This window comes from Phocoena phocoena, chromosome 13 (assembly GCF_963924675.1).
Source record: "Phocoena phocoena chromosome 13, mPhoPho1.1, whole genome shotgun sequence".
Classification (NCBI taxonomy): Eukaryota; Metazoa; Chordata; class Mammalia; order Artiodactyla; family Phocoenidae; genus Phocoena; species Phocoena phocoena.
Window position 1 is genome coordinate 30,177,142 of NC_089231.1, and position 24,139 is coordinate 30,201,280.

A 24,139-nucleotide genomic window follows, 5' to 3' on the forward strand; every position below is an offset into this window, starting at 1 on the left:
CAAAGACTGGCACTGGACCCACAGAGGTTGCACACCTGGGTCCACCATGGGAGTGCAGACACCAGCCCTGCCTCTGTATCCATGCATCCACAAAGCCCACCACTGCTGATATCAGACCTGCTCTGGCCACAGGAATGCCAGTAATCCTCTCAGATGTACTGCAACCTTTTTGGTCAAAAAGCTTCCAGGGCTGTAAATCCATTGAAGTTTCACAGCAGATGGGAATCAACTCAGATTTCAACCCTGCCTCTGCATTTGGGCAACAAGCAGTTGCTTTCATGCTTCCAGATCTCATAGAAGCAGAGGTGCACCTGCTATTAACACACCAAGAATGAGGCTGCTATGGATGGGCCACAACCACCCCCCCACACACACACATTTGTGCACGTGCTGACAATGGGACACTCATGGCAAACCTGGGCTCTGTCCTGCCCATATCCCCAGTTATGGCCCAGACCACACCCTTCTGGTTCCCTCTGCACAGCCAACCTCAATCCTTTCCCCAGGTATGTCCCCTGAATTTCATCACCCACTTGCTGCATGCATCTCCAGCAGGCATATGTCTGAAGATGGGGAGTGCAACAAGGAGGCCAGGACCACTTATGCTGGTTTCTCTGTCCTGCCTGCCACAGGCCACCTGTTGCACTCTTCTCTGAACCTCTGAGTCTCCGTATCTGTCCCAGCTGATCTCGCAGCCAGTGAGAGGTGTTCCCAGGTTGAGGGAACCTTTTCTCTTTCAAGCTTACTCCCAGGGTCACAAGTCCGGTCCCAATTCCTTTCCTTTCTTTCATCCTATGCAGTTGTGTGGTGATCTTTGTGGTAGTTTTTGTTATATGAGATCTGCCAGTGTTCAGTAGGTATTCTGTGAGAATTGTTTCCCATGTAGATGTTTTTTTTTTTAAAATATATTTATGGGGAAATGTGAGCACCATACCCTTCTAATCTGCCATCTTGATCTCCACTGACCTCATTGTTTCATTTATGGCATCTTTTCCAGTCTTTTACCATCTTTGTCATTTTCCATGACCATTATGCTTATAAACCATGGCACTAAAAATTGAATTTAATACTCATATGTAGAATAAAGCAACACTTTTTTATCACTTATTCTAGCCACTTTTACACTTACTCTAATGTAAACTAAATTTATATAAATTTATTTAGCTCTTTTTGAAGTCACACTACAAGTTGGATTAAAATTGAATTTGCTGAAGCTCATACAGCTCAATATCAATAAAAAAAAAAAAACCCCAATCCAAAAATGAGCAGAAGACCTAAATAGACATTTCTCCAAAGATATACAGATTGCCAACTAACACATGAAAAGACGCTCTACATCACTAATCATTAGAGAAATGCAAATAAAAACTACAATGAGGTATCACCACAAACTGGTCAGAATGGCCATCATCAAAAAATCTACAAACAAAAAATGCTTGAGAGGATGTGGAGAAAAGGGAACCCTCTTGCACTGTGGGTGGGAATGTAAATTGGTACAGCCACTATGGAGAACAGTATGGAGGTTCCTTTAAAAACTAAAAATAGAACTATCATACAACCCAGAAATCCCACTACTGGGCATATACCCTGAGAAAACCATAATTCAAAAAGAGTCCTGTACCACAATGTTCATTGCAACACTACTTACAATAGACAGGATATGGAAGAAATGTAAGTGTCCATCAACACATGAATGGATAAAGAAGATGTGGCACATATATACAATGGAACATTACTCAGGCATAAAAAGAAATGAAATTGAGTTATTTGTAGTGAGGTGGATGGACCTAGAGACTGTCATACAGAGTGAATTAAGTCAGAAAGAGAAAAACAAATATGTATGCTAACACATATATATCGAATATTTAAAAAAATGCTTCTGAAGAACCTAGGGGCAGGATAGGAATAAAGATGCAGATGTAGAGAATGGACTTGAGGACACGGGGAAGGGTAAGGGTAAGCTGGGACAAAGTGAGAGAGTGGCACTGACATATATACACTACCAAATGTAAAATAAATAGCTGATAGGAAGCAGCCACATAGCACAGGGAGATCAGCTCCGTGTTTTGTGTCCACCTAGAGGGGTGGGATAGGGAGGGTGGGAGGGAGAAGCAAGAGGGACGAGATAGGGGGATATATGTATCTGTATGTCTATTTCACTTTGTTATACAGCAGAAGCTAACACACCATTTTAAATAAATTATATTCCAATAAAGATGTTAAAAAAAAATGCTGCGGCTTCCCTGGTGGCACAGTGGTTGAGAGTCTGCCTGCCGATGCAGGGGACACGGGTTTGTGCCCCGGTCTGGGAAGATCCCACGTGCCGCAGAACGGCTGGGCCTGTGAGCCGTGGCCGCTGAGCCTGTGCGTCCGGAGCCTGTGCTCTGCAACGGGAGAGGCCACAACAGTTAGAGGCCCGCGTACCACAAGAAAAAAAAAAAAAGCTGGAAAAGGGGAAGACAATTTAAGTCCAATAATTCATTCTGTAAATAAATGGCAAAATACAAAAGAAGCTAAAAAAATACCAAGTTTTCTTGGTTGCAAACTTTTAAATATTCAGGTATTTTGAATACCTGTGGACTAGAAAAGGAGGAGAAAGGCCACTAAATTTTTGTCCAAATAACTTTTTTCTTCTATAGAGGAGGCTAAGAATAAACTGAGATGGTTGAATGGCTTTAATAAAGCAAGAAAAAACTGCAATTCCAGATTATGTGAACAATAAGGTGTTGTTTGTTAGCTTTAGAGATGGGGAAATAAGAATATCTCAGAATACTGTTTTGAGCCTTGTTACTCTGGGAAGGTTAAATTTTGTTCTTCTGAGAAGACAGAGGGATTGATGGGATGATATCAAATTCTAGGATTTCAAATTCTTCCATGACTGAAAGTTTGACAGTTTCAAATGGAATAAAGGTGTTCCTTACAAAAGCTGCATAAGAACAAGTAAAAACAGGTTAGAATAAGTTTTGCATGTATGTGAAAAAGACAAACTTTATTGAGCCCCCAACCCTAATTCTCTTTTTCCTGCACAGTCTGGGTTCCCCAGAGACACCCAGTCCAGCAGGCAAAAATGAGACCCACTTTCCGGCCAGCAGGGGCATCTCTGCAGATGGTAGAGGGTTTGCCAATGTGCTGGTTGTTGCCACCTCTGAAGGGATGCTCAACGGGGTTCATGGCCACACCCCATATGCATGGCCAACAACTCCTCTTTGTCTTATACTTGTGGTAGGCAGAGCTGGCCTTCACAATGGGCTTGTCAATGTGGCCACCTCCAGCCACCACACTGATAACAGCTCTGTTGATGGAGGAGATGACCTTCTTGGAGCCCAAGGGCAGTTTCATTCTGGTCTTCTTTGTCTCAGGGTTGTGGGAGATGACAATCGCATAGTTCCCAGAGGCTCTGGCCAGCATGCCCCGGTCACCAGGCTTCTCCTCCAGACAATATACGATGGTGCCGTCGGGCATGGTGCCCACCAGCAGCATATTGCCGATGTTGAGCTGGGCGTTCTTGCCATAGTACACAAACTGACCAGTGTGGATGCCCTCGGCGACAATGAACAGCTCCATCCACTTCTTAAAACGGTACGGATCCTGGAAGACCACCTTGGCAAGGGGCACACAGCAACCCGGGTCACGGATGATGTCCTTCACGATGTCCTTGATGTAGCCGTGTCACTCGGCGAAGTCCACAGCTTGCAGACACGTGATGCCCTTTTGGTGGTTCACACACACGTGGAACACGGAGCCGGCACCCTTTCTCTGCCCAGGGATCACGCAGCCCATCACGGCGATCTGCTTCTGAGTGCAGCCAAAAGAGCAGGCTAGAATAATTGTAAATGACATTTATCTCTAAATATTCATTCAACTAAAATCAGAACATAAGAGGGCAGTGATGTGAAACAAAATGCCTATAACAGAAAGTAACATTTTATAGATATTTATCCTGCTTAGTTGGACATTTTGACTAACTTCATACATTTTTAAGAAAAAAAATCATGCTTTCTTAATTATGATCTTTCTTGATATTCAAATATTTTCATTCTTCACTAAAGACTTATTAATATTAACTAACTTGATTATAAGATTTGAATTTATTTCCTCCTCTACCACCTCTTTTATCTTCTCCATCTCTTCAGTCTTTCTAATCCATTTCTCAGGATTTTTGCTTACACTATTCCCCAATCAAAAATGTTCTCACCTCTTTCTGAGGAAACACTAATCACTTTAAATACTTTATTCAAATCTTCACTATTACATACAGTCCTCCATGACTATCATAAGCTGTGTTATCACAAATTCATGCTGCTTTCCTAATTATCAAGTCTAAAGGCATATTTTCATTACTCATCTTCTTTGTACTATTTACTACATTTTAAGGTGGTTATCATCTCCTCAACTTTGACATTATCTTCCATAATGACTTTTGTTGTGAGCATGTCCTACGGTTTTGTCTGCTGTCACACCTGAGTCCATTTTGAGTGTCAACTTCACAAACCATAGTCCTAATTAAGGGGCCCTGTAGAGTAAGCATCACATTTTTTTTCTCCTTGATATAACCTTCTAGGTATACCTCATTGGCCCTAAGATGGACATCTCTCCAAACAGCAGCCAGTAAACAGGAGGAGAAGTTTCACAGAGGGGTATCCCTGCACAGAATGTGGGAGCAGAAGTCTTATAGCAATATAGAACATGATTTGTGTAAAACATCTGTTTTGCATACATCATCTCACAATCTAGCACTCTGTGAGATGTGGCAAAGAATTCATGTAGCTTAGATTCTGCTAAGTATCACCTAATTAGAAGTAAACTCTTTTACACAACTCTGTTACTACCTACATCTTCAAGCTTCTTAGTTCCTTGATGCCTTGGTTAAAATAGTTAAACAAAAACCTAGGGAAGAGGAGCAGTGGTTAGGTTCTGACCTATAGCATCAATTCTAGTGTAGCTGATATTCCCAGACACTAGAGAGCCTGGTCTTCTATAACCCAACACAAACCAGTTGTGCTCCCACTCACATCTTCATTGTATGTCAGAGCAGTTTACTAAAAATCCCCAGCTCATGACAAGATCATTCCCACTTTCACAACTTTTACTTTTTTGATCTTTTCACCAGGCAAGCCTTTGATTTCTCACTTCTCTAGAAAAATTCTACTTATTCTTCCAGGCTCAAGTGCCACCTTTTTAAACAAGCATTTTCTGTCCATTCACCTTATTGCCTAAGACTGCTCCCCTTCCTGTGAGTTTTTGTTGAATCTGTGGTCTCTTCCTTTAAGCTGGGTGCACAATGAATGACTTATGAGATTTTTAATTTTTCAAATGGTGGTGTCTTCTCCCGACTGAATTTCAGGTGCAGTGAGTACCATAAACATATTTAACCTTTTCTTGTATGTATCAAAGCACATAGAGAATGTTAGTGAACTGATTGAATTAAATTGAAATAGATGGCATAAGACCAACATGCCCAACATTGACTATGTGCAGAAAACTCTTGGCTGGAGATTGGATTTTTATTCAGTACACCAGCCCTACTAAAAATCTTAAATCAATAATATTATCTATTTTGCTACTGGTATAAATATTTTACATAAATTATTCTCCCCCTACCGGTGCCCTTTGGCAGTGCCCTCCCACACTGAATCTGGAGTGGATTTGCAAGTTGTTTTGGTCAATAAGAGTTGAAAATTTTTTTCACAAGAGGTCTTTATCAGTCTTTTTCTGTTTTTTGGAACCAAGAGACTACCATGTGTCAAAGCAGAGCAAGCTTCCTGCAAGAGAAGAGATTATGTAGAGCAGAGAGAAGAAAATCCAGCTGAGGTTCTGCAGCTCAACCAGCCTGCCAGCTGACATGAGAGGGAGGCTATCTGGACCATTCCCTTTAGCTGAGCTGACTCAAACCAAAAAAGGCACGCATTCTACACACAGTATCATGAAATATAATACTGCTTGTTTGGACACAAAATATTTATTTATGTCTCATTTTTGTAAATTTAAGACATAGATGTTGTTTATAAAGATGCAGAAGTTGTTCATATCACAAATCAATTAAAACATACATCAACCTACAGTGAAATAATGTCATGGCTGATGGAAATGGAAGTACATACATCTCTCCAAACTTATTTGAAATTTTAAAGCATATTGAAACTTTCCTTTGTTTTCTTGCCTTTTTAAAAATGTGTTTGCTTTTGCCTACATCAAGCCAAACAGCAAGCCTAACCATTTTTAAATTTTAGCCTTTATTATCAATTCAAAAATAAGATTTTAAATATTTCTTCTTTAATGAGAAACAAACTATATTAAAATTTTCTTTGTTTCTAGAAACGAACATGACAAATGGGCCTATACAAGCAACTTAAAATTTTTTCATGACATGTTTTTAAGAAAGCAGGAATCAGTAATACAGCAGGTCTGAGTTATATGTCAAACATATGAGAGTTTAATATTTAAGTTTGTTAAGCTTGATTTTCACATTATATTGTAAAATTATCAAAGGCAAGAATCCTGTAATAAGCATTTAAAAAATTTATTAGTTTCAAGTGTACATCATTATAATGTGACATTTGTATATCCTACAAGTTGATCACAGCCACAAGCCTTGTTACCATCCATCACCATCACCTCGTTGACCAACTTTACCCATCTTGCTCAATCCCAACTCCCTTTCTTTCTGATAACCACTAATCTTCTCTCTGTATCTATGAGTTTGTTTTTTGTTTTATTTAGTTTGTTAGTTTTTGTAGTTTTGTTTTTATTTTTTTAGATTCCACATATTATATAGTATTTTTCTTTCTCTGTCTGACTTATTTCACTTAGAATAAAACCTTCAAGGTCCATTCATCTTGTGACAGATGGCAGAATTTCATTCTTTTTTATAGCTGAGTAATATTCCTTTGTGTGTGTATATCACCTCTTCTTTACCAATTCATCCACCAATGGACACTTGGCTTGTTCTTCTGTCTGATAGTTTCTTATTAGTGTATAGAAATACCACAGATTTCTGTATATTGATTTTGTATCCTGAGACTTTACTGAGTTCATTTATTAGTCCTAACAGTTTGTTGGTAGAGTCTTTAGTGTTTTCTGTATATAGTATCATGCCATCTGCAGATAGTGACAGTTTTGTTCTTCATTTTTGATTTGGATGCCTTTTACTTCTTCTTGTCTATTTGCTGTGATTAAAACTTCCAACAGTATGTTGAATAAAAGTGGCAAGAATAGGCATCTTTGTCTTGTTCCTCACCTTGGAGGAAAAGCTTTCAGCTTTATACCACTAAGCATGTTAGCTGTGAGTTTGTTACATATAGCCTTTATTATGTTGATGTATATTTTCTCTATACTTTGTTGAGAGTTTTATCATAAATGAATGTTGAATTTTGTCAAATGCTTCTCCTGCATCTATTGAGATGATTATATAAATTGTATCCTTTATTTTTATTAGTATAGTGTATAACATTGATTGATTTGATATTGTTGAATCATCCCTACATCCCAGGAGTAAATCTGACTTGATTGTGTTATATGATTATTTTAATTTGTTTTTGGATTCTGTTTCCTAATATTTTGTTGAGGGTTTTTGCATCTATGTTCATCAGTGATATTGTCCTGTAATTTTCTTTTTTAGTGATATTCTTGTCTGGTTTTGGTATCAGAGTAATGCTGACTTCATAAAATATGTTTAGGCTTCCCTCCTCTTCAATTTTTAAGAAGAGTTTGAGAAGGATAGGTATTAAATCATTTTTAGATTTTTTTTTTTGTTTGAATTTGCCAGTGAAGCTGTATGGTCCTAAGCTTTTGTTTGTTGGGAGATTTTTATTACCATTTTAATTTTCTTACTAGTAATTGGTCAATTCAGATTTTCTATTTCTTCATGATTCAGTCTTTGAAAACTGTATGTTTCTAAGACTTTACCTATTTCTTCTAGGTTGTCCAGTGTGTTGCATAATTGTTTGTAGTAGTCTCTTATGATCCTTTTTGGTATCAGCTGTAACTTCTTTTTCATTTTTGATTGTAATTATTTGGTCCTCTCTCTTTTTATCTTGATGAATCTGGTTAAAGTTTTGTTGATTTGTTTATATTTCTAAATAAATTCTCTAAGTTTTATTAATATTTTCTATTGTTTTTTAGTCTCTTATTTATTTCTGCTCTGATCTTTATTATTTCCTTTCTTCTTCTACATTTGGGCTTACTTGTTCCTCTTTTTCTAGTTCCTTTAGATGTATATTTTACTTGTTTTTAGCCACTACGTATTGGCATCTTTTCTGTTAGCAAAAGCTAATCAATTTCTGAAATGTTTTTAGGATGACAATGACACCAGATTGTATTAGTCAGAGGTGGAAGATTTAGTGCCCAGGTTATAATCTGAGGAGCACATGGAAGCACAACCTTCTTTTATGAGATGCCTGTTCCAGCCTGGAATTCTCTCACTGCAGACCACCTGGGAGGATAATAATATTACAAATTTAATTACACAGTTTGTTCTGCTGATTTTATTTAGTCAAGCATCTAATTCTTGAGAACATGAGATACAAGACAGTCTCTGTATTTTCTGGAGGAGTTTATATAATATTGGGATTACTTCATAATTATGAGGTAGAACCATCTGCAAATTACTTTGATTCTTTATTGATGCTGATTAACTTTTCACAAGTGATTCAAATCTTTAATGGTTATAAGACTGTGATGTGTTTTACACTTCTACTTTCCCAAAATTTCATAGGTTATATTTAAAAGGAAATTTTCTACTTAATTTACATTTTCAAATTTATATTTTTGTATATTTTTAAAGAACTCTGTTTCACTATTTCATATTATAATTTTTTCTAAATTTTTGGTAAATTTTGTCCGTCAATTATGTCTATTTCAGTAGATTTTTCAAAAAAAGTTTGCTTTTGATTTTGTTGACTCTCCATTTTAATTTCAATAGCAGTTTATTTATTACTTTCTCTGTTTTAATCCCTTTTATTTACAGTTGTTCTTTTAAATATCTCAAATTGGATATTTAGCTTATTAAATGTTGGTTTCTTTTTTTCAAATATAAACCATTTAGTATGTTGGAGAAGGAAATAATTTTCCTCTACCCTTTCTAGGAAAATTGAATTAAATTGACAAGAGACAAATTAACAGGAATAAATTAAATTTGTTACATGCATATGGGGGTACCATTAGAAAAATGAGACTCAAGAACAAGTTAGAAAATTGAAGTTTATATACGATCTGAGAGAAGGAGAAAGGGGTAGGGGCTTGGGACTTCACGGAAGAGGAAGGCGATTCATATGGAGATGAAATAACAAATGTTTGGTAAACAAATTGTTTGCTGTGCCAGGCAAAGACAGTAAGACACAAAGCAACAGAGTCTAATCTCTAGACCCCACTGAATTACCCTACCACACCAAGTCCATATTTTTTATAGGTATCTGTGGTGATAGTGCTCTTGCTGGACCAAGCCCTTTACCAAAATTATTTTAAGTAGTTAAGGAGGAGATTTAAAAAAAGTCTTCCTGTGTCTCCTGTTTCTTAAAAATAATCAGCCTAAACTAATCCTCATGCCAAAAGGATACACTTTTGGGTATCAAATTTTGCTCCCTTATAAATGTAAGTGTAAAACATTTCTAAATGATGCTATTTAGACTCTTCAAGTTTTGATGTGTTATATTTATATTATACTTATTTCAAATATTTTCTATTTTCCATCGTGATGTACTATTTAGTTTGCTTTCCCTTAAGCATTTAAGCTAAGATGTAAGCATTAAGTAAGATGTAAGCATCAGTCTATAATCCGTGACATTTTCTATCAAAAAATATTTATCTATTGTATCAACCCAATTTTGGCAATACAATTCAATAAAATTGATGGTAAGAATTTGCCATGGCACTGCTTACATTATAGAGTTTATTTGATTTTTATTTAGAATAAAATTGAGTTCTACACAAATATTGGCATCTGAAGACTCTGCCTTAATGTATATAAATAAAGTTTTTGCTTTCTATTTGTTTTTTAATATTTAAGGAGTATACACTGTGTGTCAGCTAATGTGACAAATGTTTCAAATATGGAATCTCATTTCATCTTTTATTTTTATTTATTTTATCTTATTTTATTTTTGGCTGTGTTGGGTCTTTTGTTGCTGTGCATGGGCTTTCTCTAGTTGCAGCGAGTGGAGGCTACTCTTCATTGTGCAACAGGGGCTTCTTATTGTGGTGGCTTTTCTTGTTATGGAGCATGGGCTCTAGGCATGTGGGTTCAGTAGTTGTGGCTCATGGGCTCTAGAGCACAGGCTCAGTAGTTGTAGTGCTTGGTCTTAGTTGCTCCGTGGCATATGGGATCTTGCCAGACCAGGGCTTGAACCCATGTCCCCTGCATTGATAAGTGGGTTGTTAACCACTATGCCACCAGCAAAGCCCTCATCTTTTATTTTAACATACCTTGTCTGCATTTCTCCCAAACTTGTTACATACAAATTAAATAGATTACTGTTCATATGCAGTTATCTAACTTTCAGATCTTTGAATCAAATTAAAGAATAAAACCTATTTTGTTACAGAATGTAATAATTCAGACATTCACCTATTGTTCTATGTTTAAAAAATGTATGTGTGTTAAAAGAAATGAAGAAAAATAATAAAAATAAAGCAGGGTAATGAAAAAAACACTCTCACTATTCAACTTTGAGGCAGGAGGTAGATGGGCTCCAGGTAGGACATTTACAACTGGCTTTCTGTTTATATTTCATGGGGCAGGAAAAAGTGGGCTTCAGGCCAGACACTTACAACTAGCCTCCTGTTTGCATTTCCTGAGACAGAAGATAGGTTGGCTTCAGGTTAGACATTTAAAATCAGCCTCCTGTTTGCTCTCTGAAATGAAGTAATGACAGAAACAAGGTAAATAGCCAAGCTTTGTCTCTTGTGGACACTTTAAGACAACAGTCATAGCAAGAACAAAAAGGAGCAAAACCTTGTTTGAGTAAAGGATCAAGAGAACACCGCTTCCCCCCCCACCCCCACCCCGCCCCCGTCCTTCCTTGAGGCAAGGAAGATACTATGCATGCGCAGAGAAGCTCCTTGCGGGTCAAAAATCACGGGACAATGCCAGGCCATAATGAGTCTTGGTTCTCCCAGATGCCTTTTCATTGAGATCCATCTTGGCTAAGAGGTGTGTGTGCACCTAGGGGTCAGGTACTGAAACAAATTAGTCACAGAGACAAAACAAGATGATTGGCCGGAAGGAAGACAAGGACCTGAAAGAACTGCCCTATATAAATGACTTAACTGCCTCTTTACTGTGCTCCTCCTCATTAGGGAGGACACCGACACCCTTTCTCTCCAGGTGTGCATCTCTGCCTTGCTTCTATCTTAACTAAACAAACTGTTTCTCTGTGTGCTCTCCCACTTGTTGTTCTGTGACTCTAATAATAAACTTTTTACCTGTTTTTACATTTTTTCTCTGTGAGAAATGCATTTTTCACTGGGGGCAAGAACCAGGGAAAAATGGCTTCTAGCCTCTAGCCCTTGCTGGTCTGGTGGCTAGGATTCCTGGTTTTCTTCCAGGTTACCAAGGTTCAATTCCTAGGCAGGGAATTAAGATCTTGCTTCCTACCACCTTTCACTGCTCCCTCTCTGAGATTAATTTGATTTAATAGGGAAAATACATTCCTTTTTTAGATTTGTTGAAAGTAACTCTATTTAAGTAAAATGATATCTGTAGAGTTCTTTGAAGATTTCACATTTTCTGATAAAATTTCAGGCATAGAAAAGCACACCAGACTAGTCCTAAGCCTTTCCATGCCAAAAATAGTATAGCTACAATTAGTGATTTTGCCTGACATTAACAAATGCCTGAGGGCATCTCAATCTCTGCAGACAAGTTCTCCAGGATTTAATTATCTCTATCCTCCTGTTCTTCATAGAACTATACTGTTCCTAACATACCTTGTTTCAGACATAGGTCAAAGTATGCAACTGTCAATTTTTAATATTCGTGATATTTTTTAACAAATGAAGTGTGCAAGAAGACTGCAGTACTGGAGGTTGTAGGAGCCAGTGCATTTATGGAAGAGATAGCTTAGTTCATTGAATAATAATTTGAAGAACTTAGGGACACAGGAATTTTGTTCTTAAATCTCAAGAACTGTTTTCTCTCTTTGCTTGTGATCATTAGGAGAGAGAAAAAGAAGTGGGCATTCTGGGTTTTAGTTCTGTCCTTATTATCTGTTATCTCAGTACATCAATTTTGCACATCACTGCATTTTTCAATTTTTTTCATCTTTAAAATGGAAAATCAAACTGGCTGAACTATGTCTCCTCTAGTTTTAGAAGTCTAAGCTTTAATGATGGTTATTACGGAAATTTTCATTAAATTTGGACTCATTTTTCTTAAAAGTAGATTGCTGAGGGAAATTTAATATTTTGTTTTATTATAATGTAAATATGTATATAGATGAAATTCTATAACTTTTAAAATTATATCATTTTCATCCTTGGAAAAAAAATTTTTTTGGCTATGCCAGTGACATGGAATACATAAAGTCATTTTGAAATGAATTCCTGTAAGTAAGTTACACAGTTCTGAAACTTATAGTAGATTTTTCCAGCCTTCAGGTGGCATTTTGGTGTTGGAAATCAAGCATTTATTTGGTATGCTGGTTATTACAACTTCCCATAGTACCAAACTACGTACCTTTTCTTTGCCTCTGGAGAATATAGCTCCTTACAAATGTGTTAGAGTCAATTTTTAAGCAAATTGTACTTTTGTACTTTTAGTTTCTTTAAGGAATCTTTATACTGTTCTTCATAGTGGCTGTATCAATTTACATTGCCACCAAAAGTGCAAGAGGTTTCCCTTTTCTCCATACTCTCTCCAGCATTTAAGGTTTGTAGATTTTTTCATGATGGCCATTCTGATTGGTGTGAGGTTATAATTAACTGTAGTATTGATTTGCATTTCTCTAATAATTACTGATGTTGAGCATCTTTTCATGTGTTTGTTGTCCCTCTCTATGGCTTCTTTGGAGAAATGGCTATGTAGGTTTTCCACACATTTTTTCATTTTTTTTAACATCTTTATTGGAGTAAAATTGCTTTACAATGGTGTGTTAGTTTCTGCTTTATAACAAAGTGAACCAGTTATACATATACATATGTCCCCATATATCTTCCCTCTTGCATCTCCCTCCCTCCCACCCTCCTGATCGCACCCCTTGAGGTGGTCACAAGGCAACCAGCTGATCTCCCTGTGCTATGCGGCTGTTTCCCACTAGCTATCTATTTTACATTTCCTAGTGTATATATGTCCATGTCACTCTCTCACATTGTCCCAGCTTACCCTTCCCACTCCCCATATCCTCAAGTCCATTCTCTAGTAGGTCTGCACATTTATTCCCATCTTGCCCTTGGTTTTTTTTTTTTTTTTAACATCTTTATAAGAGTATAATTGCTTTACAATGGTGTGTTAGTTTCTGCTTTATAGCAAAGTGAATCAGTTATACATATACATATGTTCCCATATCTTTTCCCTCTTGCATCTCTCTCCCTCCCACTCTCCCCAACCCACCCATCTAGGTGGTCAAAAGGCACCGAGCTGATCTCCCTGTGCTACGTGGCTGCTTCTCACTAGATACCTATTTTACATGTGGTAGTATATACATGTCCATGCTACTCTCTCACTTTGTCCCAGCTTACCCTTCCCCCTCCCTGTACCCTGAGGTCCATCCTCTCGTAGTTCTGCATCTTTATTCCCGTCTTGCCCCTAGGTTCTTCTGACCATTTTATTTTTTATTATATTCCATATATATGTGGTATTTGTTTTTCTCTTTCTAACCTAGCATATGGTATTTGTTTTCCTCTTTCTAACTTACTTCACTCTGTATGACAGTCTCTAGGTCCGTCCACCTCACTACAAACAACTCAATTTCATTCCTTTTTATGGCTGAGTAATATTCCATTGTATATATGTGCCACATCTTCTTTATCCATTCATCTGTTGATGGACACATTGGTTACTTCTATGTCCTGATCATTGTAAATAGAGGGGTAATGAATATTTTGGTACATGACTCTTTTGAATTATAGTTTTATCAAGGTATATGCTCAGTAGTGGTATTGATGGGTCGCATGGTAGTTCTATATTTAGTTTTTTAAATAATCTCCATACTGTTCTCCATTATGGTTGTATCAATTCACATTCTCACCAACAGTGCAAGAGGGTTCCCTTTCCTCCACACCCTCTCCAGCATTTATTGCTTGTAGATTTTTTGATGATGGCCATTCTGACTGGTGTGAGATGATATCTCATTGTAGTTTTGATTTAGATTTCTCTAATGATTAATGATGTTGAGAATTCTTTCATGTGTCTGTTGGCAATCTGTATATCTTCTTTGTAGAAATGTCTATTTAGGTCTTCTGCCCAATTTTGTATTAAGTTGTTTGTTATTTTAATGTTGAGCTGCATGAGCTGTTTGTAAATTTTGGAGACTAATCCTTTGTCAGTTGCTTCATTTGCAAATATTTACTCCCATTATGAGGGTTGTCTTTTTGTCTTGTGTATGGTTTCCTCTGTGGTGCAAAAACTTTGAAGTTTTATTAGGTCCCATTTGTTTATTTTTGTTTTTATTTCCATTTCTCTAGGAGGTGTGTCAAAAAGAATCATGCTGTGATTTATGTCATAGAGTGTTCCGCCTATGTTTTCCTCTAAGAGTTTGATGGTGTCTGGAATTACATTTAGGTTTTAATCCATTTTGAGTTTATTTTTGTGTATGGTGTTAGGGAGTGTTCTAATTTCACTCTTTTACATGTAGCTGTCCAGTTTGCCCAGCACCACTTATTGAAGAGGCTGTCTTTACTCCACTGTATATTCTTGTCTCCTTTATCAAACGTAAGGCGACCATATGTGCATGGGTTTATCTCTGGGTTTTCTATTCTGTTCCATTGATCTATATTTCCGTTTCTGTGCCAGTATCATACTGTCTTGATTATGGTAACGTCTGAAGTCACAGAGCCTGATTCTTCCAGCTCCATTTTGATTTCTCAAGATTGCTTTGGTTATTTGGGGTCTTTTGTGTTTCCATGCAAATTGTGAAGTTTTTTGTTCTAGTTCTGTGAAAAATGCCAGGGATAGTTTGATAGGGATTGCATTGAATCTGTAGATTTCTTTGGGTAGTATATTCATTTTCATAATGTTGATTCTTCCAATCCAAGAACACGGTATATCTCTCCGTCCATTTGTATCATCTTTAATTTCTTTCATCACTGTCATAATTTTCTGCATACAGGTCTTTTGTCTCCTTAGGTAGGTTTATTCCTAGAGATTTTATTCTTTTTCCTGCAATGGTAAATAGGAGTGTTTTCTTAATTTCATTTTCAGATTTTTCATCATTGGTATATAGGAATGCAAGAGATTTCTGTGCATTAATTTTGTATCCTGCTACTTTACCAAATTCATCAATTAGCTCTAGTTAATTTCTGGTAGCACCTTTAGTATTCTCTATGTATAGTATCATATGATCTGCAAACAGTGACAGCTTTACTTCTTCTTTTCCAGTTTGGATTCCTTTTATTTCTTGTTCTTCTCTGATTGTGGTGGCTAAAACTTCCAAAACTATGCTGAATAACAGTGGTGAGACTGGGCAACCTTGTCTTTTTCCAGAGCTTAGTGAAAATGATTTCAATTTTTCACCATTGAGAATGATGTTTTCTGTGAGTTTGTCATATATGGCCTTTATTATGTTGAGGAAAGTTCCCTCTATGCCTACTTTCTGGAGGGATTTTATCATAAATTGGTGTTGAATTTTGTCAAAAGCTTTCTCTGCATCTATTGAGATGATCATATTTTTTTCTCCTTCAATTTGTTAATATGGTGTATCACATTGATTTATTTGTGTTTATTGAAGAATCCTTGCATTCCTGGGTTAAACCCCACTTGATCATAATGTATGATCCTTTTATTGTGCTGTTTGATTCTGTTTGCTAGTATTTTGCTGAGGATTTTTGCATCTCTGTTCATCAGTGGTATTGGCCTGTAGTTTTCTTTCCTTGTGAAATCTTTGGTTTTGTTATCAGAGTGATGGTGGCCATGGAGAATGAGTTTGGGAGTGTTCCTCCCTCTGCTATACTTTGGAAGAGCTTGAGAAGGATAGGTGTTAGCTCTTCAATAAATGTTTGGTAGAATTCTCTTGTGAAGCCTTCTGGTCTGGGGCTTTTATTTGTTGGGAGATTTTTAATCACAGTCTCAACTTCAGTGCTTGTGTTTGTCTGTTTATATTTTATATTTCTTGCTGGTTCAGTCTCAGCAGGTTGTGCATTTCTAAGAATTTGTCCATTTCTTCCAGGCTGTCCATTTTATTGACATATAGTTGCTTGTAGTAATCTCTCATGATCCTTTGTATTTCTGCAGCGTCAGTTGTTATTTCTTCTTCATTTCTAATTCTATTGATTTGATTCTTCTCCCTTTCTTTCTTGATGAATCTGGCTAATGGTTTATCAATTTTGTTTATCTTATCAAAGAACCAGCTTTTAATTTTATTGACCTTTGTTATTGGTTCCTTCATTGCTTTTTCATTTATTTCTATTCTGGTCTTTATTATTTCTTTCCTCCTGCTAACTTTTGGGTTTTTTTTTTTCTTCTTTCTCTAATTGCTTTAGGTGTAATGTTAGGTTGTTTACTTGAGATGTTTCTTGTTTCTTAAGGTAGGATTGTATTGCTATAATCTGCCCTCTTAGAAATGCTTTTTCTGCATCCCATAGATTTTGGGTTGTTGTGTTTTCATTGTCATTTGTTTCTAGATATTTTTTTTATTTCCTCTTTGATTTCTTCAGTGATCTCTTTGTTATTAAGTAGTGTGCTGTTTAGCCTCCATGTGTTTGTATTTCTTATAGGTTTTTTCCTGTAATTTATATCTAGTCTCATAGCATTGTGGTCAGAAAAGATACTTGATATGATTTCAATTTTCTTATATTTACCAAGGCTTGACTTGTGCCCCAAGATATGATCTATCCTGGAGAATGTTCCATGAGCACTTGAGAAGAATGTGTTTTCTATTTTTTTGGATGGAATGTCTTATAAATATCAGTTAACTCCATCTTGTTTAATGTATCATTTAAAGCTTCTGTTTCCTTTCTTATTTTCATTTAGGATGATCGCTCTATTGGTGAAAGTGAGATGTTAAAGTCCTCTACTATGATTGTGTTACTGTCGATTTCCCCTTTGATGGCTGTTAGTATTTGCCTTATGTATTGAGGTGCTGCTTTGTTGTGTGCATAAATATTTACAATTGTTATGTCTTCTTCTTGGATTGATCCCTTGATCATTATGTAGTGTCCGTCTTTTTCTGTTCTAATAGCCTTTGTTTTAAAGTCTATTTTGTTTAGTATGAGAATGGCTACTCCACCTTTCTTTTGATTTCCATTTGCATGGAATAACTTTTTCCATCTCCTCACTTTCAGTCTGTATGTGTCCCTAAGTCTGAAGTGGGTCTCTTGTAGACAGCATACATATGGGTCTTGTTTTTGTATCCATTCAGCCAATCTATGTCTTTTGGTTGGAGCATTTAATCCATTTATATTTAAAGTAATTATTGTTATGTATGCTCCTATTACCATTTTATTAATTGTTTTTGGCTTATTATTGTAGGTCTTTTCCTTCTTTTGTATTTCCTGCCTAGAGAAGTTCCTTTAGCATTTGTTGTAAAGCTGGTTTGGTGGTGCTGAATTCTCTTAGCTTTTGCTTGTTTGTAAACTTTTAAATTTCTCTGTCAAATCTGAAAGAGATCCTTGCTGGGTAGAGTAATCTTGGTTGTAGGTTTTTCTCCTTCATCACTTTAAATATGTACTGTCATTCCCTTCTGGCTTTCAGTGTTTCTGCTGCAAGATCAGCTGTTAACTTTACGGGGACTCCCTTATGTGTTATTTTTCCCTTACTGCTTTTAATATTTTTTCTTTGTATTTAATTTTTGATAGTTTGATTAATATGTGTTTTGGTGTATTTCTCCTTGGATTTTTGCTGTATGGGACTCTCTGTGCTTCCTGGACTTTATTAAATATTTCCTTTCCCATATTAAGGAAGTTTTTGACTATAATCTCTTCAAATGTTTTCTCAGTCCCTTTGTTTTCCTCTTCTTCTTCTGAGACCCCTATAATTCAAATGTTGTTGCACTTAATATTGTCTCAGAGGTCTCTGAGACTGTCCTCAATTTTTTCATTCTTTTTCTTTATTCTGCTTTGCAGGAGCTATTTCCACTATTTTATCTTCCAAGTCACTTATCTGTTCTTCTTCCTCAGTTATTCTTCTAATGATCCCTTCTAGACAATATTTAATTTCATTTGTTGTGTTTTTCATCACTGTTTGTTTGCTCTTTAGTTCTTCTAGTTCCTTGTTAAATATTTCTTGTATTTTCTCCATTCTGTTTCTAAGATTTTCGATCATCTTTACTATCATTATTCTGAATTCTTTTTCATGTAGAATGCCTATTTCCTCTTCATTTTTCAGGTCTGGTGGGTTTTTGCCTTGCTCCTTCATCTTCTGTGTTTCTCTATCTTCTCATTTTGCTTAACTTTCTGTTTGGAGTCTCCTTTTCACAGGCTGCAGGTTCATAGTTCCCATTGATTTTGGTGTCCATCCACAGTGGCTAATGTTGTTTCAGTGGGTTGTGTAGGCTTACTGGTGGAGGGAACTAGTGCCTATGTTCTGGTGGATAAGCCTGGCTCTTGTCTTTCTGGTGGGCAGTTACACGTCTTGTGGTATATTTTGGGCTGTCTGGCCTTTTTATGGTTTTAGGCAGCCTCTGTTCTAATGGATGGGTTTGTGTTCCTGTCTTGCTAGTTGTTTGGCATAGGTTGTCCAGCACTGCATCTTGCTGGTTGTTGAGTGGAGCTGGCAGTGAGGTGGAGATCTCTGGGAGATTTTCACCATTTGCTATTACATGAAACTGGAGGTCTCTTGTGGACCTGTGCCCTGAACTTGGCTCTCCCACCTCAGTGGCACAGCCCTGATGCCTGCATGGAGCACCAAGAGCCTGGCTCCCCAAGGCTCAGAATCAAAGGGAGGAAAAAAAGAAAGAAAGAAAGAAGAAGATAAAATAAAGTTATTAAAGTAAAAACTACAGAAAAATTATTAAGAAAAAAAAATTTTAAGTAAAAAAAATAAATAAAATAAAGGACAGAGAGAACCCTAGAACAAATAGTAAAATCAAATCTATACAGACCAAATCACACACAAAAGCATACACATACACACTCACAAAAAGAGAGAAAGGGGAAATTATATATATATATATATATATATATATATATATATATATATATATATATATATATATATATATATATATCATTGCTCCCAATGTCCACCTCCTCAATTTGGGATGATTCATTGTCTATTCAAGTATTCCACAGATGCAGGGTACATCAAGTTGATTGTGCAGTTTTAATCCACTGCTCCTTAGGCTGCTGGGAGAGATTTCCCTTTCTCTTCTTTGTTGGCACAGCTCCTGGGATTCAGTTTTGGATTTGAACCGACCTCTGCATTTTGGTTACCTGAGGACATCTGTTCTTTGCTCAGACAGGATGGGGTGAAAGGAGCAGCTGGTTCAGGGGCTCCGGCTCTCTCAAGCCGTGGGGAGGGAGGGGTACAGATGTGGGGCGACCTGCAGTGTCAGAGGCTGGCGTGACGTTGGACCAGCCTGAGGCGCACCGTGCATTCTGCCGGGGATGTTGTCTGTGGATCACGGGACGCTGGCTGTGGCATGCTGCACAGGCTCCCAGGAGGGTAGGTGTGGATAGTGATCTGTGCTTCCACACAAGCTTCTTGTTGGCTGCAGCAGCAGCCTTAGCATCTCATGCCCCCTCTGTGGTCTGTGCTAGTAGCTGCTGCTCACTTCCATCTCTGGACCTCCTTTAAGTGGCACTCTTAATCCCCAAAACAAGGAGGCAAGAAAAGGAGTCTTGCCTCTTTGGCAGCTCCAAACTTTTTTGCAGACTCCCTTCCTGCTAGCTGTGGCACACTAGCCCCCTTCAAGCTGTGTTCAGGCAGCCAACAACAATCTTTTCTTTGGGATCCGACTGAAGCCCAAGCCTCAGCTCCCATCCCCCACCCAACCCGGCGGGTGAGCAGACAAGCCACTCGGACTGGTGAGTGCAGGTCGGCATCGATCCTCTGTGAGGGAATCTCTCCACTTTGCCCTTCACACCCCTGTTGCTGTGCTCTTCTCCGTGGCTTCGAAGCTTCCCTCCTCAGCCACCTGCATTCTCCTCCTGCAAAGGGGCTTCCTAGCATGTGTAAACCTTTCCTCTTTCACAGCTCCCTCCCACTGATGCAGGTCCCATCCCTATTCTTTTGTCTCTGTTTTTTTCTTTTGCCCTACTCAGGTATGTGGGGAGTTTCTTGCCTTTTGGGATGTCTGAGGTCTTTTACCAGCATTCAGTAGGTGTTCTGTAGGAGTTGCTCCACATGTAGATGTATTTCTGATGTATTTGTGGGGAGGAAGTTGATCTCCATGTCTTACTTTTCCATCATCTTGAAGCTCTCTCTCCCCATGGTTGTTTATTTATTTATTTTTGATGTTGAGTTGCACGAGCTGTTTGTATACTTTGGAGATTAATTCTTTGTCAGTTGTTTCATTTGCAACATTTTCTCCCATTCTGAGGGTTTCCTTTTCATCTTATTTATGGTTTCCTTTGCTGTGCAAAAGCTTTTAAGTTTAATTAGATCCCATTTGTTTATTTTTGTTTTTATTTTTCTTACTCCAGGAGGTGGGTCAAAAAGCATTCTTGCTGTGATTTATGTCAAAACGTGTTCTGCCTATGTTTTCCTCTAAGAGTTTTATAGTGTCTGGTCTTACATTTAGGTCTTTATTCCATTTTGAGTTTATTTTTGTGTATGGTGCTAGGGAGTGTTCTAATTTCATTCTTTTACATGTAGCTGTCCAGTTTTCCCAGCACCACTTATTGAAGAGGCTGCCTTTTCTCCATTATATATTCTTACCTCATTTGTCATAGATTGATCGTCCATAGGTGCTACCATATGACCCAGCAATCCCACTACTGGACATTTACACAGAGAAAACCATAATTCAAAAGGACACATGCACCCTAATGTTCATTGCAGCAGTATTTAAAATAGCCAGGACATGGAAGAAACCTAAATGTCCATCAACAGAGGAATAGATATAGAAGATATGGTACATATATAGAATGGGATATTATCCAGGCATAAAAAGGAATAAAACCGGGTCATTTGCGGATAAGTGGATGGACTGACAGACTGTCATACAGAGTGAAGTAAGTCAGAAAGAGGAAAACAAATGTCGTATATTAGTGCATATATGTGGAATCTAGAAAAATGATATAAATAACATTATTTGCATAGCATAAATAGAGACAAAAACTTAGAGAACAAATGTATGGATACCAAGGGGGGCAGGTGTGGGTGGGATGAATTGGGAGACTGGGATTGACATATATACTCTACTGATATGATACTATGTATAAAATAGATAACTAATGAGAACCTACTATATAGCACAGAGAAATTTACTCAGTATTCTGTGGTGACCTAAATGAGAAGGAAATCCAAAAAAGAGGGGATATATGTATACATATAGGTGATTCACTTTGCTATACATTAGAAACTAATACAAAATTGTAAAGCAGCTATACTCCATTAATTTTTTTAAAAATTAAGCTAATTCTGAATATTAGTCTAATGCTTTAGTTAATTGTCCTTGCACATATAAGCTAAAGTCTACTTTTTTACAGAATGGACACTTGATTTCACTTTTGGTTATTTGAGGAATTACATGGTTGACATCAGAAAGAAAGGGCAGTTTATGTGATATAAGTGTTTATAGGTATGACAGTGAATTTTCTTTGAGTTTATGCATTTAATTCAGGCAATTTTTAAGTAATGACAATGACTCCAACATATGTAGATATACCACAGGGCTAGACATTGCATAGAATATGGCAAGTCACAAGCTCTTATAAATAAAATATATTTAATTTCAACTGATACTAAGAACAATATATATGGATATAGATATAACTTTAAACAGCTTTATTAAGGTATAGTAAGCATACAGTAAACTCTATATATTTAAAGTATACAATTCAGTTTTGACATATCCATACATCTTTGAAACCATCACCATAATCAAGATAATGAATCCACATTTCTTCTCAATTTTCCTTTTGCCCCTTTGCAATTGCTCCCACTTGCCCATCCCAATCCTCCTGTCCAAAAAAAAAAACTCTGACTTGCTGTTTGTCACTATAGGTTATTATGCATTTTCTAAACTCATAAATTAAATGTTATGGTATATGCCTTCTTTTTTTTGGTTTGACTTTTTCACTCAACATATTTATTTTGAGATTCACCCATGTTGTGCATTTTAATAGTTCCTTCCTATTCATTGTTGAGTAATTTTCCATTATATGAATATTTTGCAAATTGTTTCTCATTCCTCTGTTTATAAGTATTTGGGTTGTTTCCAGTTTTTGGTTATTGCAAATAGAGTTCATATTTGTGTATAAGAGTTGAACAGAGTAAACAACAATGAGTGTTATCAGTTATCAGTACTAGTAGATTTTTGGTGGAGGAAATTCCAATCAATTTTCTATATAGAAATTTACATCATCTTACAATAAAGACAATCTTAATTCTTCCTTTAAAAGTTGGAATTCTACTTCTTTTCATTGCCTGATTGCACTGACTAGAGCTTCCAATACAATGTTGAACAGAACTGTGAGAGCACACATTCCTGTCTTGATTCTGATCATGGGGTAAAACAATCAGAATTTTACCATTAAGTATGATGTTAGCTGTAGGTTTTCACAGATATCTTTTATCAGGTTGAAGGAGTTCCCTTGTGTTACTAATTTGCTGAGATTTTTATAAGAAGTGGATACCGAACTTTTTCAAATGATTTATCTACATAAATTGAGATGATTGTGACCTTCTTTTTCTTTAGATTGCTAGTGTTGTGAACTGCCTTGATGATTTTCAAACATAAACCCACTCTACGTTTCTGGAATAAATCCCACTTTGTCATTTATATATTATCTTTTTAATATTTTGTTGTTTTGATTTTGCAAAATACATTTATTTCATACAACTATTGAATAACTATATGGTTTGGATATAATGATGAGAATTTATTAAGCACATAAACTCTTTAACCAAATTACCTTGGTTAAAATCCCAGTCTTGGGGATGGGGTCAAGATGGTGTAGTAGGAGGATGTCGAGTTTGCATCTTCTCACAACTAGGGCACTTATCAGGCACTAGTGGGGGAACTTCAACACCTAAGGGGATGGGTGGAATCCCTGCCTGACCAGAAAGGATATCGGTGGAGGGGGGAGGGGGTATAAAAAGTGGAGGTGGGATGGGACCAGTGTCCTGGAAGGGCAGCTGGGGAAGGGGAGGGGTTCACATGTACAGAGGGCCCCACTCATGGTGAGGGGATCAGCAGGAAAGGGGAGAGGCTTTCAGGGGTTCAGGGATTGGAGGGGAACGTGACCAGCATCTCTCCTGCCTGCCTGAGCCCTGGTGAACCTGCTGGGGTCCTGGGCCTGAAACTCTGCCCTCCAGGGCCCCTTCCAGCCATGCAGATCCTGAGCCTAAGTCCCCCAACCACAACCCAACCCCACTACCAGGGCCTTTTCCACCTTCTTCTTTTTTCTTTTTATTTCTATTGTGATTCTGTTTTGCTTTGTTGTTGTTTCATTTTAATTTTTCTAATATATATTTTATTTCTCTACTTTTATTTTATTTTTTATTCTTTCTTATTGTTCTGCTCCTTTTTGTTTGTTGTCTTTTTTTTTTTTTTTTTTTTACCATTGCACTTGGCTTGTGGGATATTGGCTCCCAGGGCAAGGGTCAGGTATGAGCTCCAATTGTGTGAGCATTGAGTCCAAACCACTGGACTAGCAGAAAACCTCAGACTCCAGAGGATATTAATTGGTGTGAACTCTCCCAGAGGTCCTCATCTTGGCACTAAGGCCCAGCTGTATCCAACTGCCTGCAAACTCCAGTGATGGATGCCTCAGGCCAAACAACAAGTAAGACAGGAACACAGCCTTACTCATCAAAAAAATAAGATGACAAAAAATAATTGTCACAGATAAATGAGCAAGGTAAAAACCTACAAGATGAAATAAA

General features: G+C 37.2%; 1 pseudogene; it reads right to left on the reverse strand.

Moving 5' to 3' along the window:
• Window positions 1-3,006: 3,006 nt before the first annotated feature.
• On the reverse strand, window positions 3,007-3,780 carry LOC136132960 (large ribosomal subunit protein uL2-like; annotated as a pseudogene).
• Between the last annotated feature and the right edge of the window lie 20,359 nt (window positions 3,781-24,139).